We start from the raw sequence: 20,130 nt of genomic DNA on the forward strand, positions 1-20,130 counted from the left end.
AAAAGGATGACAGCCCTGTTTTAGGTGTGTGTGTGTGTTTAAAACGAGAGATAAAGAGAGAGACTTGCATTTGTATTCCTCAGCAACACCATTCTCTTCTCTCGAACAGTAGCGCTGTATTCTGCGTTATTACTTCCAAACACACACTGTGCCGGATCAAATTCCCTGAAGGCTCAATCATAAATAGTTAATTCCTTGAGAAATATTTGCACACATAGGTAGAAAGCAAAGCTGTTTGCTCTATTCAAACTTAGTTGAGCAAAGCTTTGATAGTGTTTAACCTCTAAATAAAGATGGTTTTATTTAAATCTCTAAAACAAAGAAAAGGCAGAATAAGACAAACCTGATTGATTTCCTGAACAGATCTGGCAAGAGAGTGCAGAACTGATGGGGGTTTAGTAGAAACTGTTTTGTATGCATTTTTTGGTTGCACTTTATTTTACAATACATGCACTTATAGTGTACTTAAGAATACTGGTTAATATAAGGTAACCACACGGGTTTAGGTTAGGTATAGGTTCAGGGTTAGTGCCTAGTTATTACCCAGTTATTGTAATAAGTACACAGTATTTACAAGGGGAACATGACACTAAAATAAAGTGCTACCCATTATTTTAACAACATCATTGAATTACATGTGGCGGTTTATTAATCGCATATCAGTATTTACTAAGAAAAGCTTCCAAGTAATTCACACTCTAATGACAAGATATCGTATGACTTGTCTTGACATTACCGTTCAAAAGTTTGGGGTCGGTCAGAGTTTGTGATGTTTTTGAATTTTAATAGAAGTCTCCTATGGTCATCAAGGATTAATTTATTTAATCAAAAACACATTTAAACAGTAATATTGTGAAGTATTATTACAATTTCTACAAGAAATCTTCAGAGATCATTCTAATATGCTGATTGGTGCTCAATAAACATTTATTATTGTTATTGTCAATGTTTAAAACCGTTTTGCGACTTAATAATTTTTTGTGGAAACCTTTGATGAATAGAAAGAACAGCATATGGATATATTTTGTAACATTATAAATGTATTTACTGTTGCTTTTGATCAATTTAATGCATCCTTATTAATAAAATTACTAATTTTTCTAAAAAAGTGTATCTTACTGACCCCAGACTTTTGAACGGTAGTGTATATAAAGAGCATTCCTGTAACTCAAACATTGGAGTGAGCAAGGAATTGACAGTCTTAAACAAAATGTATTTACTTCAACATGCATTCCTGGTATTATTGTTTGTGCTTTCCAAAAGAAGAAATGACTCCCAAGATGACTTCCTATTTCACAATGCGTCAATGCTATGGAAGTAAAATGGGTAGCAAATGCTTTCATGAGAACTTTAGATCTTTATTTAAATAAAGATAATAATAGATTCAAAAGGAACACGATGTAATTCTAACACACAAACGACTGCATGAAATTAGATTGCCTTGTCCACGCTGATCCACAGAATCCGAGCTAAAAAAGCTTATCTGTTATTAGTGCTATACAGAGCAATATACTCCAAACACAAGCCACCCACAAGGGACCTTGGCTCACTGACAATAAATTGTGCATGACCTTTCAAAAACAATGCTTGCACACCTTTACGACCATATATATTTCATGGTGGATGAAATATATTATTTTCTGACAGTCCTCCTGTTAAGACCGATCAGCATCTGTACTGTTATCTAAGCGATAGAATCTGTGTGACTTGAATAATTCAGTGTTTTCATCCAAAATATTCTCTTTGCTTGTGTGTTTTCTCAACTCATATTTCTCTGCAGTTCTAGAACTAGACGAGGAGAAAATTTAATGGGGAGAAGACTCTTCAAAGATCAAAGCAAGACCTTTGATGTTGTCGCGTCGCTTGTTTTAGCATCAACATCAAAGTTTAACTCGCAGAAAAATATAGAGAACAAGGCAGGTTAATTTGCCCATGAGAATCAGATGTTTAAGACTTGTACCATTAAAGAAAATGTGAAGTCAAAATCGACCCATTCATTAACGCACAGTATTGATTAACAAATAACTTTCCTGCTGATGTAACAAGCAAAATTCACTTTTATAAGGTGTTTGATCACAGATGTGTGTCCACAGGGTTCGTAAACAACCAGCCTATAAAATCCACCCACTCCTTTTTTTGTAATCCCCATAAATCATAAACAGTCCCTCCAAACGAATTTTTTTTTTTCTGAAATATTTTTTAGATTAACATGACTGTACATGCTATAGTCGATTAGTTGAATCAACTTAACTCCGCAAAAACTACATACATTTATCGAGTAACCATTCAGGAATGTCCATTTGCATTCTAAAAGTTAACATTTCTAATTGAGTCTCTCCATCAGTGTCCGACTCTTGTTTGAACATGCAAGGCTGAAAAACGCTACTGACAATTTTTAACATTTTGGCTGCGTGACCACCAAGTTTTTGTTGTTGTCGGAGTATCCGAAGCACGAGCTGTAAAGGCCACGCCCTCTTCTGGAAAGGGGGCCGGGAGCAGCAGCTCATTTGCATTTAAAGGGACACATACAAAAACGGCTTGTTTTTGCTCACACCCAAACAGAAGCAAATTTGACAAGCTATAATAAATCTATAATACATGATTTGTGGGGTATTTTGAGCTGAAACTTCCTGGCAGAGACCTTTTTTTTTTTTTTTTGGGAAATGGGGCGTAATAGGTCCCATTTAATCAGTCTGGAAATCCAGAAGCATGTTTAACATCCTTTATATTTCGGAAAAGACTTTAGGTAAACAAAGACGGTGCACCCATTTTACTATGAATGGGGGAAAATGCAAAGCGCAAAATGGCAGAATAAGCCCCGCCTTCTAAACAAGTTCGCCAATAACTGCAGCTGCCTTTAAAAGCTCCAGTTGCTATAGAAACAGTCAGTGTTCTGAGATGCACGCTTAAATACTGTATGCACATTGGCTGGTCCATCCTGAATAATGCAGTTTTTTGTCATGATTTGAGCATTTGGAAACAACATTTATGAGGCAGTTGTTGTCAAATTTCATTGTTGATTTCAAATATGAAATTTAATCATAAGCTTGGTGTAGAATTTGATGATTTCCCATTTAAAGAGATAGGAGCTGCACTTGCATGACTGAAATAGGGACTTTGATTTCAGTCAAATGGCTGTTTTTGACCGGAATAAGGTTTAATAAGGATCATAATAAGGTATAATAGGGTGCTTTGTTTAAGTATTCCCAGGAGACAACGCTCTATCTCTGGACAAGATGTTCCACCAATGCGGTCATCTCCAATTCAAATATGACACAGGCTGCGATCGCCAGCTGGCCTGTGAATTTGCTGACGTAAATTTCAGCATTAGAGAGCTAATTATGAGCTTGATAGTGTGAAACAGAGGGCCTGCTCTAAACTAGCCCCTGTTGTGCTAATATCCTTAATTATCCTGCAACATTAGTGACACTGATGTCACCTTTTAAATGTCAGCACTCTAGCAAAGAGCAAAACAATTATTCATGACCGAGTCATAATGACCTCACAGACCCTGCCAACAGCCATCATCCAATCAAACAATCCTCTGCCACACTGATTTATAATTAGTGATACTTGCTAAGGCAAACATCACTAATGCTATTGCTCAAACTTTGGGTGTGGACTTTGTGGAAATCCCTAATTCCCTAGTATTAAGGTGCATCAGTTTGTTTTTGTTTTTTTTAATGCAGTTTGTTGAAAAGAGATGTGCTTTTATTCAGACTTATGTCTGCATGGCAGGCGATATAACATGATCATGCATCAGACAGATGCAACCATAAGTTAACATTGGGGAAAAGACCCTAATTAGTAAATTATGTGTACGTTATCATTATGCAATCCTCCCTCTCTTCGTTGCTGGGCTTGTTTTATTACTTTCCTGTGAAAACAATATATTGGATTAGACCTTATGGCATGCTCCTCCTCTGGGTGAATTCCAGTACCTCAGCTGATGCAATAACACACAGTCCTTTTCCAATAAGATCTTTGCGGAACATTTTCCACCTCTGGCAATCGCTTTCAGACATTTCTCTGATTGCCGCTATGAGACATGCAGCTCTTAAACCCTTAGATTTGGATGACTTTGAAATGCAGGCAAACAACCTTTATCAAAGAGCTCCAACTGCCTCTGGCTTGATATCACTGGCAGCAAAGCAATGAAACCTGAAGCCAAATGTTTGCAATCCCCCTCAGAGGCGGAGAAATTATATGCCTAGAGGATTTTTTTTTGAAAGTCTTTATTTTGGTGTCGCAGCATAGACAACAGCATTTATTTCAAATCAGAAGTTGTTGCATTTTTCCTGCCGTTCAATTTTTCTCTTTTTACATAATACACATTAAAAAAGGTAATATAAAATGATAACAATAACAGTAACAACAAAAGTTTTTACAACTTGGGGGAGGACAAATGTATACTTAATGTTCCAACTCTATACTGAAGGGTGTTAATTGTGGGTTCTTAGTCCATGGTAGAGACTATGGGAGAAAGCACGCTATAGTTTCCAATATGTGGTAGGGAGGAGTTACATGGGATATTACAATGACATTCTTCATTCAGGAGGAAAGAATCATTTGTTCTATACCTCCACAAAGTCAGGCCGTAGCGGCCTTACATATTCCACCCACTTGGTCCAGAATTTCACACATTTTTCTGAAGACGGAGGGAAAAAGTAATTCTTTCCATAACATAGATATCATTTACTATGTCCATCCACTCTCGTATCGTGGGGGGTTCAGGAAGCAACCAACGCCTTGTGAGCGCTTTTTTACCATGCCTAGAGTATATTAATACAGGAACTTATTAACAAACAGGCATGGCTAGATCCAAACTAGGCATGTGCAAAACTCAGTGTGTCAGTGGGTTGTCTTGAACGACTTTATGACAGCAATATTTGGGCACTGCCCTTTGATTTAAAGGGTTAAATTTAGTGAAAACTTCTCTGAAAGCGTTTTAGCATGCTGACAGTCTCACACCCTATCTATACTACAAGCATAGCAACACAGCTATTTAAATTAGTCATGACACACTGCGCTGTTTGCTTTCCAGACACAGTGTAAGTTACATTTAGCATGCTAATGGAGTGCTAAAACTCTCCCCAGAAATCTGCATATCTAAAGGACCTCATTTAAAGCACCGCTGCTTAAAATGTTAAAGGTAAATCTAGATACTCTAATTATCGACTAATGTGTTGTTGGATGACTTGCAGAACATCCTGACCAATCCATAATGCATATGCATAACCAATTTTGACCGAGTAAAACTAATCTCATCTGTGTGTTCTCTTGCCATTTTTTCCTATTAACGGTCTGTAAGGCTATAACTTTGCCAGACTTTTAAGTTCATGCAGTTGTCACCAGGTCGCATCAAAGCTTTTTTCAAAGGTGACAGTCCATTTTACAGGAAACCAAACGTAACGTCTCAATCTTGATTCAACCTCCAATCTCTGATAAAACGCTCAGGTTTTCTTGGCACATAAATAAACTGATAAAAACTCAATAATAATCCTTTACAGATTCAACAGCACTTTGAGCTCTCCCATACAGACGAGCTGATTGAGTTAATGAGGCAGGAGAAACCCTCAGTATTTCATGATATTCTGTCCTTCAGCTCTGCTCAGAAAGGTGTTTCATAATGCGACTGAATTTATTAAGACGCAAGAACAGCTCAAAGCTACATTCATCCTTCATTAACCAGGTTATAAAATAGTCACATCTCTTTTCTGTTGCCAAACTTTCCTCCTGTGGCTGTTGAATGTGTCCTCTGAATGAATCTGTTGACCTTTTAAGTGTCACTTTAGTCAGATGTCTCCCACAGGCTGACATGTCAGATCCTTGGAGCCGGATGGAGGAATGCTCAGACATGAATTTTTGCCATTTTGTCCATTTACTTAATTAAAAATTAAAATGCAGCTCAATTCTTGAACCTTTTGTCACAACATACATGCAATGAATGTAAATGTGTACATTTTTTTATTTCAATATATATTAAAAAAATGGTTGCACTTTATTTTACAGTACGTGTACTTACAGTGTACTTAAGAAAGTATTGGTTAATACAAGGTAACTACATGGATTAAGGTTAGGTTTAGGGCTAGGTTCAGGATTAGTACCTTATTAGCCAATTATTTCAATTACTATAATACTGTAAGTACATATGGGTAACGGGACTAAAATAAAGTGCTACCTAAAAAAATACTTAATCCAGTTGTGTTTGGATTACAGGAAGAATTCTTCAGCAATCAAATGTGTCCCAGAGGATGTGGAAATGACCTTGTGGATGCAGGTGACAAGAATCCAGAACTTGCGGTCCTGATTCCCTCTCCATATCGTTTTCTATCAATTCTTCACTGACTTGTAAATCCATGGCTTTCAACTAGAGGTATGTATGTATGTTTTGAATTTTAAGACTTAAATTTATTGAGATTTAAATTTGTTTTGACATTTAACATTTTTACAATTTAAAAATTTAAATCATATAAAATATTAATATTGCAACGTTGATTACAAATGATGGCAATTTTATGGTAGCTTGACAAAATTCATTGAAGTTTGGAACAAATCCATTTAAACAAATTATTTGGCATTGAAAAAGTGACATTTAAAAAATGTATTAACATTAAAACTTATTTTCATTGCATTTCTAATTATTAGATCATTTCTAATTTTAATTATGTTCAACTTTATGTAATTTAGTAATGTTAATGTTTTCAACATATATAAATACTGTATTATTGAGAAAATCTAGCTGTTTTATAATAGTGGTCTCTGAGTCTGAAATCCTTGTCTGCTTTAAAATTTAAGGGAATAGATTCATTTGATTGAAAACTCTTGGCAGTAATATTGTCAACATTGCTGACTTAAATGATGGCTTGGACACAATTTAATTAGAAGTTAAAATGTTTACGCAACAAGACTAGAACAAATCCATTCAAACAAATTATTTGGGGTTGAAAAAGTGTTATTGTGTTGGAAAGTCTCACTCAATTTAATTAAGTTTATTGAACGTGTGTATTTCTTGAGTGAAGAGAATACCAATGGCTTTGAAGACAGCATGAAAAGTGTTTGACCTGCTGCAAAGCCAAACACGGTGTGCAGAAGAGAATCTGCAGTCAATTATAATAATTTGTCCTTATGTCTGGTGTTTGGAAGCAGTTCAAGTTATTCTTTTAACCCTTAAACGTATACCTCTGGTCTTTATTGACCCGGGACGTCATTCACTACCCTCCCACTCATTCATTTTTTAAAATTAGACATTAACCTTCTTTATATTCCTCAATCGATTCATTATATAAAACAAGAAATAACTAAAATTATAAAAAATGTCTGTTTTCTAGTCATTTTTTTGTAAAAAATGTATTGGGTCGCTAGCGACCCGAGGTATGTAATAGTGTAAATTATTTTTATTTTTTTCAGCACAAAAATAATTGAATCTCTGATGACTCAATAAGTGCAATTCACATTTACTCCTCAAATTGGCAATGTCTGATACGAAATGATAACGTGATGTTTCACTCATAATTACTGCAGGCATAAAACAAAAGAATACACTATCATCAGCAAAACTTGAAATGGCTCAGCGATTTACTGCAGAGTAAATGCTTTACACAATCAAATATTAGTCTCACTGTCACTTGAAGCTGTCAGCAATCAAAATATTGAATTTGAAGACATTGAAAACGATAGTTTTGAGAATGTCTGAGGTTGTGAATATGAGCCAGATGCTGAATGCATTGGGGAAATGAGCTCTGACAATGACAGTGATGATGGGGAAAAGCATCTGGTCAAATTGAACTCTTCCTAGTTCCAAAAGGTAATGAAATATGCTTTATTTTATTCTTTTGTAACTGTTATTAAAATATTAAGAGAGTTTTAAATTGCAGCAGTAAGAGATCCATCCATATAGATCTGGGTCGCTAAAGACCCAACTACTGTATGTAATAATGATTGCCGAAACATTCATGCATATTAGGGTTAAACATTTAGTTAGCTACTAACAAGCTAACAAGAAGCAGGGGATAAAATCTTTATGATTAGATTCTATAAACAAAGCTGTATTTTTCTGGCACACAAATTGTTATACCAAAAACAAGTAGTCTGCAAAGTCAATCCCTATGGATATTGGCTTGAGACAGGAAATGTTCACTTTTTAATTGGCATGTAACTGGAATTTCTTTCCTAACTGTCTGAGTTTGAGTCTTTGGGGAGAACAGAGCACTGTCCGTAATTGAGACCAGCAGACTGGGCTGAGCTTTCGTGCGTGGACTGCCAAAGGAGAAAGCTCCTATAAATCCCTTTCATATGAATGTCAGCAAACAGGGCCATTTTCTTGAAGCCCTTCCAAAATAGGATGTGCAAAAAAAATCTTTCGATAGGTCCTCTTATCCTCAAGCGCAGGTGGCTGAGGCACAGAAGTTATTGAAATGGTGCCCCCTCGCCCACTTGGCTCCACCGTGTAAATGGATGTCTTGATCATTTTCGGCACGGAGCGCTCTGTCATTTATGATGGGATTGATAGAGGCATGCAGCTCTTAAAGCTTTGCATTATTTATGCAAGATGTGTTTGCTGTTTTTCATGGCCAGATGTTCAAGGTTGTTTGCAGACGATGTTTTGAGAATGTGTTGCTTTTTTTCTTACATGCATGTCATTGCATTTTCAGTGGCCTCAAGTTTTCATGCTACTTGGTTTGATATTTTGTGTGCAATGCAATGATATTGTCCAAAAGTGTCCTTTTCCAGCCACTATTAGCTTTACATTTCAACAACGCTTGCTGTGCCTGTTAGTTATGTCTTTCTCTTTCTCTGAGTAATCAACGTTAGCCCATCTGCTCATAAAATCATGCCAGAGCACTGAAAAACAGGAGTCTGAAAGCAGGGTTTGAGTTATGAGGTTTACAGCTTTGATCGCATCGTGTTATGCAACATTCAGGAACATTCTGTCTGCGCAAAATTCTGCAATCCATTCCCAGACGCAGAGGAAGCTGGCTAGCTGCAAATGTGCTCATTAAATGAAACGGTTTCAGAAACACACATTGCGCTTTGGGGAAGTGTAATATTGGTAGTGAACCCCCTGAGTACCACGCTGGGCATTGTGTTTGGCAGCAGAGAGTAACTTGTTTATAGCTTCAACACCGATATATCAATACCTAATATATTTATATATTTCTTTTATATTATGGAAGCTTGTTTCTGCCACTGTATAAAAAAATAAAAAAGTTTACATCTTGAAATTCTGAGTTTTTTCCTAAGAATTGAGTTTATCTCCAGCCGCAAAAAAAAAAAAAAAACTAAAAAAGGTAACTGAAGTTCTTTTGAAATTGCAAGTTAATATCTATGTATACATTTTATATCGAGAAAAAAGTACGAATTGTGAGGAAAAAAGTCTGTGTGTATATATATATATTATGTGTATATATATATATATATATATATATATATATATATATATATATATGTAATATTAACTATATATCGAAAGGTCACAGGCACAACATGCTAATGCTTCCTGCGTCACTGCGCGCTATCCCAAGGACCAACGTTAATCGCTGTTATTTGGGTCTGACACTTGAGGTTTCAATTCTGAAGGGGTTCAAGAGAATGATGAATGGGTTCAAGTGAATGACTCGAGGTTTGTGCACTACAGGTTTCTGTGCTTGTGTGCATTGCATTGCATTGATGCTTAAAGGCACACTATGTAAGATTTTTGGATCAAAATATTCAAAAACCACTAGAACAATGTTATATATTTTGTTGATTTGTGTACTTACATTATCCCAAATGTTTCTAAGAATGACACGCCTTCACCTATCAATGACATCATACCCGCATTACCCTCGATTTCCGGTTTTATTTTGATGAAACCTTGGAAACACCAAAGACGCTTTATTATATTATGTGTTTTATTAGACAGGTGAGCAACTGTTTAGATACATTAATTGACAGAAAACGAATCATTGTTATACAGCTCAACACATAGTCTTTTTTTTGTTTGTTTAAAACTCGTTTTCTTTACCTCGAGTACCATATTTGTTTACCATGCCTAATATCGATCTAGCTCACTGCAGTGTGCAACAAGTGTTTCATTTAGTAGCCACCGAGCGAACGCACAGAGTAGCTGTGGCGAGCAGGACGAGGACAAGGGCCGTGAGAGAGCGGCACGAGGCCGGTGGCGTGATTACTGATGAGCGACACCTGCGTGACGCACCGGTCTCGTATCTCGTAGGAGCGGAAGCATAAAGGAGGAGCGACGACAGTGAAGAGTGAGAGAGGCCAGGCCTGGATTTTATTTGATGTTTATGTTTTATTTGATGTGACAGCAGTCGTCTGTGAGGGGCTGCTGTCTTTTACTTTCATTTTGTATTTGTTTGATTTGTATCATTAAAATGTGTTTGAATGTTCGTCGGTTCCCGCCTCCTTCTTCCCATAACATCTGAACTGCGTTACACTGGTGCTGAAACCCGGGAAGAAGGAGGAACGCGCTGTCAAAGAGCCCTCGCCGCTGTGGGGAATCCGCGGTGCCATCGAGCATGGCGGGCAGTTTCCGTCGCCATGGACGCTCGAGGCGGTGCGCTGGAGTGAGTTGCCGGGGGGACGGTCGAGCTCGCTGCTGGCCGCCTGGGTGCTGGAGGGGCGGCTGCCGTCCGTGAGGGAGCGGAGGAGTCGCCGCCATTCGCCGTGGGCCGGAGCCTGCTGCCATCCGCCATGAGGGGGAGGAGCAGGGAACGGGGGACTCCTGACTCCTGCCCGAACACGGAGGAGCCATCGCCGTCCACCAGGCGGTGGAGGAGTGTCGAGCCATCCACCGAGGGCTATCCAGCGCCACCGCCAGGCACCGCGGAGAAGATCGCCCAGCTGGTGGAGGACCAGATGGCAGCGCGTTGTGGGACCCGGACCAATATTTAAAATTTTTTTTTTTTTCCCTCTCTACCCTCTCTCGTCTCTGTTGCTCCTCATGCTTCTGTCTCCTTTTCGCTCGCCTTGTCTGTCCATACCCCCAGGTACCGCAGCCGCTGTGTCCGGTCTCCCGGAGGAGGAGGGGGGGGGGGTAAAGCGCAGTCTCGTGGGTACCCCCCGGCCTGCGAGGGGCGATGGGGGTATGTGGCGAGCAGGACGAGGCCGAGGGCCGGTGGCGGGATTACTGATGAGCGACACATGCGCAACGCACCGGTCTCGTATCTCTCACAGAGGAGCGGAAGCATAAAGGAGGAGCGACGACAGTGAAGACCGAGAGAGGACAGGCCTGGATTTTATTTGATGTTTATGTTTTATTTGATGTGCCAGCAGTCGTCCGTGAGGGGCTGCTGTCTTTTACTTTCGTTTTGTATTTGTTTTATTTGTATCATTAAATGTTCATGTTTCGTGTTTGAATGTTCACCGGTTCCCGCCTCCTTCTTCCCATAACATCTGAACTGCGTTACAGTAGCATTATAGCATCTTTCAACTCACTTGTAACTCAAATGTAACTAATATGATAAATCAGCGCTGTGTTACCCCATGAAGAAGTGGAAGCGACGTCTTCGGCATAATAAAAGCTCCACTGCTCTCGAGCTGTGTGTCACACTTGTCTCTCATTAGCAATCACTCCAGCGGCTTCGTTCCTTTCGTAACATCAATAAATCTTGATGTTCATCCATGAATATGATTTATGCCGTCGTATTCTCCACCGGCTGTAGAGGTGAAGATAACAACTCAAATGATTCCGCGAAATGTAGGCATCATCAAGCTACGCATTTGTTTTGAATAAACGACCTCTAGTGGCAAAAATTTACGTAGTGTGCCTTTAAAACTAAATAATTTTTCTAATATAATTTTGTATTACCTCCAACCAAAGACCCAGGTGTCAGGCAATGGGTTTTATGGTGCAATTATAATTTCTGCTCAGCACATTGTGGGATTTACATAAGATGGCACTCATAGGCCGGATGTTTATTTTCTACCATATAATGGAGCGTGTTGGCAGGATTGTTAGGGCTGCAGAATTGGCGGAGGGCGGGGGGGTTCTGTTTAAGCGCTCTGCACTGTAGGCAATACCTGTGTGGTTCAGATAACGGTCAAGTGCTCTTGTATTTGCTGCTAGTTAGAATTGGTACTGATCCACGGCTCTCTGGAGATAGACGACAGGCAGCTGCTGCACACCAGACTCGAAATGAGGGAACATAGACTATGTTCCAAACCAGAAAACAACAGGCACTTTGCCATGACCTCGTATTGTACACAAACCCCTGCTAAACTAACACTGTAGTTTTCTGTAATATACACTGCTGTTTGGGTGAACAAAAGAAAGGAATATCCGGTGTGTGTGTGTGTATATATATATTTATATATATTCTACCTAAACTCTTTTAGTTGACAAAGAATAAGTTGCTCCTTATATTTTCTGCTGTTAGGTAATCTATTTTGCGTTTACTTAATCATTGTAATTATCATTTTGATTGAGAGAGAGACATGCATTAGCATGAATCATTTGGTAAAATGATGTGTTCAGTGCATTGCGTCTGGTTTTGCCCTCTCATGTTCTAGGTCTCTTTTAAATCTGAATTAATCAAGGAATAAAATGTGACTCAGGGAGACGGAACAGGAACAGACAATTTCTGCTAACAAGACAACACTATGTAGTGTTCCCAGTTCTTTATTACACCCACTCACTCACTAACAGAAGACAGACACTGGAATGATTGTGCCTTCAAGTCTGGCTGATCAGCAATGTTGTAAAACCCCAAGATGCTGAAGACAGGCAATTACTTTAGTTTACGACAGACTCTCTCCCTTTCTTATTTTGTTTTTCTCAGATAAGATAAACTGTATACATTTAAATATAGTCTTAAGCTACTGTATGTATGGATAAGTGAACACCTTTTAGGTTTTTGAATATTTTTAAAGGATGCTGTCATTTACTGAGATATTGAAACAATTTGGGTGTAATTTATTAATAATAATTATATATATATATATATATATATATATATATATATATATATATAATTATTATTATTATTATAGTGATCCTATTATTACAGTGATTATATATATATATATATATATATATATATATATATATATATATATATATATACACACACACACACACACACACACACACACACACACACACACACACACACACACACACACACACACACATACATAGGATCACTGTGTGTGGAGTACAGTGACTTAAGGAAATTTACTGGCCATAAAAAAAGTTTTACCAGTCATAAAACGTTGGGCAGTAATCCAATTTTGATACCACAGCTAAAACTAATAGCCTAACTAATATAAATTTATAACATTATTAAAGTAAACAGTCAGTAATAAAATAAGAACAGACAATCAAATTACAAGCAACAGCACAAATAAATACAATAGAACAAAGAAACACTTTCAAATTTTTTGACTTCAATGAAAGGTTAGATTTTTGCAAAAAAAATTAATGAAAGATCAAAAGGATAAACAATGCAGATTTATTTTTTACACCCATTTTTGATCATATTTACCAAGGCTGCCATTCATTCTGACCACAACTGTATATATATTTATTTTTTATCATTACTTTTGTTTTATTATAATGGGATTTACTGCAGTGCCATCACTGTACCAGAGTACCAGAACCAGAAGAAGTAATAGTAGTGAACCTAGAAACATTTAAATGCTCAAAAGCTCTTCATTTACAGGGTTGACAGCTCGCTCAAGTGTTCTGCCTTGAGGGTTCATTTCCATCCTCAGTCCAAATCCTCCTGCCAGTCACGTCTGCCTCTGGGCTTTGAGTACGCCTCGGTCTGGCCACTTCATCATATGAACACACACACACACACAGGCACACAGGCTAATCTCTGAGCTCTCCAAATAATATCATCCACATAAGCCAATGACAAGTCTGCTCACAGCGTGAAGAAACTGCTCTGACAGGGCCAAACAATAAACAGGGACCGACAAAAAGCATTAGGAAAGTATATTTGAAATGTTTTGAACTTAAAGTACCTATTTGTCTTATGGCATTTTTCCAAATCTTATTATTCCTAGTGAGTACAATTAATATAATGTGACATAACACAATAGTCAACATTGTTCATAACCCTTTTTCATTTTATAATGTAATGTGATTTTTATTTTATTTTTATTAAGAGGGCTTGATGATGTCAGTGGGAAGGAAAGTCATTTCAGAGGTGAAAATATTTTGATGAAAAATTAAAGACAAACTTTTCACTTTCACATATTGTGCACTGATAGATCATGCATAATGTACTGTATTAGGAAAGAAAAGCAGGCCAATTTTGATTTAATGTTAACTTTGGCTATTTTAACAGCTCTGGTCTGGTGTGTTGGTAATGTGTCTAATGCTGTCTATGATCCCACATTGTTTCTCATTTTTGCACTCATTATTCAAAAGGATATTTTGTATTCCATGAGCAAACACATTCATCCCAAATGGCTTGGCAGAATGAGAATAAAGGCACAGACTGTACATCTGAATCCAGACCCACGCCAGCAGCTGGGAGTTACATGCGTTTATAAGGCCTCTAAAGATCTCCATTCCGTGGGTGCTGAAGGATCGTGGAGTGGGGTGAAATTAATCTAATCAGGTGACTGCGGCTTAAAGGTAAGAATGTATATTTAAACATTAGAAATAATAATTCAGTATCCAAAAAGTGGTTTCAGGATGATGAAATCGTACACTAGATGCTAAACTTCATAGAGTGGTGCTCGGCTGTGCAAAACTCAGTGGGTGGTTGCCAGGTCGTTTAGAATGTTTTTGGCATGTTGCTAGGGTTCTGGCCCAAGTCACACTCTTTAGTTGTGTTCCAAATGATGCACTATACACTATGTACTCAACCGTGTAGTCTATGAATTTTATAAGGTAACTTTATCATCCAGCATCAGAGTCTGATAGTCCCACCCCCTCCTGCGAGTTAAGTGAAGTGCATGAAGTATGAAAGCTTGTTTCTGCCACAGAATAAAACAATTAAAAAGAGAATTGCGACTTTTTATCTCACAATTCTGACTTTTTTTTTCTCACAATTGCGAAATATTACGGAGTCCCTAAAGGGACATGGTGGTGAGAAAAATTTGGGATGGGAGAAAAAAATATTTTTCAAATCTTTTGTGTTCCCTCGCAAAAGTTTTGTGTGGGAATGCAAATATCTTTGCGAGGGAACGCAAAAGATTTGAATTTTTTTTTTCTCACATCCTAAATTTTTCCCACCACCATATCCCTTTAGGGGCTCCGTAGAATAAAAACTCTCAATTGCGAGAAATAATCAGATTTCAATTCTGACTTTTTTCTTGCAATTCTGACTTTATATCATGCAATTCTGTCTTTATAACTATTGACTATTTTAATCAAGCAAGTTTATATCTCACAATTCTGACTTTATAACTCATAATTGCGACTTTATATATCACGCAATTCTGACTTTATAACGCATAGTTTATAGTTTATGTAACGCAATTCTCAGAAAAAACGTAAAAAGATAAAAAGTCGCAATTAACTTTTTTTATTTTTTATTCAGTGGTGAAAACGAGCTTCCATAATGGGAGTGTCCAACTGTCCACACTTTGTTTTTTTGTTTGTTTTTTCCAGTTAATTAGTGCATCATCCAGGTATTTAAAGTGCACTTTATCTTTTTGGAATTTTCATGCACCAAGTAAAAATTCACAATTTCAGAAATGTGGTAGATTGATTGTGATTTAAATGTATCCATGTGTTTTGATGAGAAATACATTATCTGCAAGCGACATAAACTGCAAATTATTGTCACGTGTAGTAATACACGCACGAGAAATAACAATGAAAAAATAAACACATAAGAAAAATTGAGCCTAGACTACACAAATGACACCGGACAGGGAACTAATTCAAACTGAGGGAATGATGATTTATTAATAGAATGATTAATCAAACAAACTGAGAATCTAGGTCAAATACAGGCACAGGAAAAACAGAATCAAAACACATACATGTAACAATTATATTACATTTTTTCTGACCCTGATCTTTTTTTGAAGGCTCAAAGCATGAAATGGACTTACAGTACGATGGCTCAAAACAACCTGCCTTCAGAACCCATGAGCAAAGATAGTGAAACTGTGCACTTCAGAGAGGTCCTGAGGCAAAAAGCAAACGTTTTGCGCTGCGAGTTATTGTAGCACATTTTCTGTAATCTGAAAGCTAAATACATACTTGAGAGAAGTGAGGCTGCAAGAATAAACCAATTTCCAATTGCATAGCAAGTCCCAGATAAAGAACTCCCTGTTAAGTGAGGCATACATGACTTCAAATAGTCTGTAATCGGTTCATTTTTAAAAGTGTACAGTAATGTAGATATCCTCTCATCTGGAAATTCATATAGTTGCTATTAATATTTCTGCCCTAGGCACGCTCATTACGCTCATAAATAGTGTAAATCTCATTTACAGCATGATTGCTGTAGGTGCATCTATCCATGCATATAATTCTCAGGCATACTCGGAGGAACAGTGTCGGCCCACATCTCCCTGCCTGGCACCGTGTGGAAGATGTGTATGCAAGCTCTGCTTAAGTGGGAGCAAACAGAGATCTCATTTACATTTCAATTTGGCAGCGAGACATAGCAAGTTTGTACAATACCTATCTCTCTCTCTCTCTCTCTCTCTCTCTCTCTCTCTCTCTCTCTCTCTCTCTCTCTCTCTCTCTCTCTCTCTCTCTCTCTCTCTCTCTCTCTCTCTCTCTCTCTCTCTCTCTCTCTCTCTCTCTCTCTCTCTCTCTCTCTCTCTACTTTCCTGCAGGGCTCAAGATAATTATAGATTGATTCAATGCTTCATGCCCTTCGGGGGGAAAAAACAAGCTTTTCAGTGACTCTGCTGCTCCCAAAACCAAAAGGTAATCTAGGAATGAGGTTCATGGCCGATGAACGTCACTTTAATGCACAACTAGGGAGCAAAACAGCAAATGCCAGAAATAATGTAGTTCAGAGATTTAAAACAGGGCTGTTAATAAATTTAAAATGAATCAAAATGATATGCCAGTTGGTAATTTACTCACCTTCAAGCCATCATGTGTACTGTATATGACTTTATTCTTTCAGACGAAGACAATCGGAGTTATGTTAATAAACACCCTGACGCTTCCAAGCTTTATAAGGGCAGTGAATTGCAACCATCAGTTTGAAGCTCAAAAAAGTGCATCCATCCATTGTAAAAGTGCTCTACACGGCTCCGGGGGGTTAATAAAGGCCTTCTGAAGCAAAGCGATGAGTTTGTGTTAGAAAAATATTCATATTTAAAACTTTATAAAGTAAAATAACTAGCTTCCGGCCAAACGGACATACAGATTCGACTTAAGTCTAAGTGCAACTTTACAACAGAAAAAGAAAAAGATATAAAATGTTACAAATGTGGAGGGTTTTCTGAAATGAAATAAAAACAATTTTGAGTGAGTGATTAGTAATGTTATTTGATTCATCTGGAATTATTTGGAGATGTGAAAAGTAGACGTTCCTTACTGTCCCTGAATTTTTAAATAAATAAATAAATAGGTTAAATTTTGATTTCACATTGACTTTAAACATGTTGATATGTAGTTTGGCCTGTAAAATGTCTTTAAGGCTCTTTAGAGCAGGAAGGATTCTGATTGGCTGTCAATGTTTTTATCGTTCATCAGCTGAAAAAAAATCTGAAAGTGAATCCAATGATATCGTTCCTCTTTGCCATTATCGTTAGTTGATGAGGACTCTGCTATTCTATATTTAGAAAGATTTTTTAGAACTACATCTTTATTGTTATCGTTATAGTTATCGTCCTTGATGTTAACGGGCTTTTACAGTTTGTTGCATTGCATTGTCGACAGGTTACAAGACAACCCAGAATGTCTGGCATCGTAATTCGTTTCTATGTAGTATGAAATGCACTCAAATCTTGGTTTTCTTAAATGGAGCAGAAAATCAGTCTGTCAATAAAAAGCCTCTTACTGAGGAAAGTATTGAGTGTTGATTCGTGATTGTTGGCCGAGTTGAGCTTTTGTGCAAAAATAAACCCTTTGGTTCTTGAGATACCTTTGGAATTCACTTTCTGGGTCGACAGCTTTTGCACATTTATAAACTGAAATTACAAGGGAGAAAAGGACCAGGATCAGGCTTTGTTACGTTATCTGCACAGAGACAATTTTCTATTGTGCAAACCTGTAATATAGACCACACGATAGAGCAGTTCATCCCACGATGTGAATGAACTAAAGGTGAGAGAAGAGAGGGATCAAAACATGGATAGAAAATAAAATAAAACACGTTTTCCTGCAACCCAAGCAAAAAGGAACAAAGCATTGTTTGGCTGTTCTAGCATTGGTCTGTTCCTCACACAAAGCTTTCATATGGCTTCAGATAACGTGTATATATAGTACATGAGTTGTATAGGTGACTTTTATGGTGCTTTTGTGCCCTTTTTGAAGCTTGAAAGCTTTAAACTTCGTTCATTCGATTTTTCCTCTTTTCATCAGATTGTTTGTGTTCCACAGAAGAAAGAAAGTCATACGGGTTTGGGACAACATGAGGCTGAGTAAATGATGAGCTATTCCTTTAGGTTTATTGATTCAGCCACAGAGAACATCCCATTTTATCTCTCAGCTTGACATAATCAGAGCGAACGCCACTAAGATTGAAGAGTCCCTCAAATGAATAACTATCTCCGTTTGCATGGAGGAGGTGTTAGGTGTGCTATATGGGGAATGCAAAGTGTCTTTCAGAAGTGATGGGACAAACACCTATGTAAACTTTAGTTTGTGTTAGTGGGAAATGTTTGATAAACTGATGCAATGTGTGCCAGACTGAAGATTGACATTCCTTTTGTAGTGTAATGTAACATATTGCCGTTTTCTAATAGAAATTAATTCAACACGACACTCCGCAGTTTCATTTTCACATTTTATAAAAATAAACAATGCAGGTGTTTAAAAGTGAAGTGCTTGTTTGCCACCACCATCTTACTAGCTGACATTGTTGTCCAATCCAGTGCTTTTTTCATCTATATTTAAGTTAACCCAGTCCTTAGGCTACGAGAACCATTTCAATCTTTTATGAATCAAGCACATTAAGTATTTTAAGTTCAGTTTCCTTTCCCTCTCAGGGTTCCTTGAGGCATGTTTTTGTCTGGCATTAAAACAACCATGCTGAGACCATCAGACAGCTTCCAGATTAGAAAATGAAAGACTGTGAGCAACCCAGATTCTGTTGCCGGGGAACTGCGTAAATCAACTTGTCATTGGCTAGGCAGTGATGGTTTGCTGACAACCTTTTGTTCAGCAATGTGGTTGTAGTCATATTTTTCTGGTGGACGTTGATGCTGAATGTCTGATTTTCAGGGTCTGATTCAGAATAACAGCAAATAGACCTAATAGCATATAGAGCATCTAATTAAAAGTCTTTGCTAAGCAGGCGTATTCAAAGTTTAATGCATTTTTTAGGTCAGGGGTGCTGGGTGCTGCACCTGGAGATCTACTTTCCTGAAGTTCAAACACACCTGAACCAAACAAGTCAACTTTAAAAAATTACAAACAGATGTGTTGGAGAACTTTAAATTCATCCAAGCCTCCAATGTAGAGCATTGGAGTGACAGCGTATTTTGTAGGCCAACACGTAAGTTAGCATTACCCATGTTTCCCTCAACAAAAACAGTAGTAGGATTTTCCCATTGGCTTTTGTGTAATTGTAGAAAATATGCTCTTTGACCAACAAACGTTTACGATTCATACTGTACATTTTTTGTTACTCAGGATAATCTTCACAAAAGCCTAAATTCAGTCTGTTCATCATATAAAGCAATTGTGTTTCTTCAGAAAATTTGGACTAAATCGCTCAATTCATATGAATTAGTTTTATGGTCTCTTTATGAACTTTTTGAAGCATCAAAGTGGTAGTTGCATAGCTGTCAATGGAGGGATAGAAATAGCTCAGATTTCCTCAAAAAGATCTTCATTTGTGTTCAGAAGATGAACGAAAGTCTTGCGGGTTTAGAACGACATGAGGGAGAGTAATTAATGACAGAATTTTCATTTTTGGGTGAACTATCCCTTTAAGGGAACGTGTCTCTTTTACATTCAGTGATAAAGCAGTCAAATTATTGTTACAGTTCTCATGGCAGCATATGAAAATTACTCTCCAGCTACGGTTG

At 37.6% G+C, this 20,130-nt stretch overlaps 1 protein-coding gene and 1 long non-coding RNA gene across 2 annotated transcripts in view; one reads left to right on the plus strand and one right to left on the minus strand.

Annotated features, from left to right (window-relative positions):
• The window catches only part of LOC307146442, a 30,634-nt gene extending 16,050 nt beyond the window's left edge, over positions 1 to 14,584 (plus strand). The window contains exons 2-3 of the long non-coding RNA XR_013819097.1: positions 6,220 to 6,376; positions 14,381 to 14,584. This is a non-coding gene — a long non-coding RNA (uncharacterized lncRNA). The remainder of the gene's footprint in view (positions 1 to 6,219; positions 6,377 to 14,380) is intronic.
• The window catches only part of LOC307146410 (integrator complex subunit 11), a 229,447-nt gene that overhangs the window by 134,645 nt on the left and 74,672 nt on the right, over positions 1 to 20,130 (minus strand). The gene's annotated exons all lie outside the window — the stretch shown is intronic.

The sequence above is a fragment of the Squalius cephalus genome (assembly GCF_949319135.1).
Source record: "Squalius cephalus genome assembly, chromosome: 18".
Lineage (NCBI taxonomy): Eukaryota > Metazoa > Chordata > Actinopteri > Cypriniformes > Leuciscidae > Squalius > Squalius cephalus.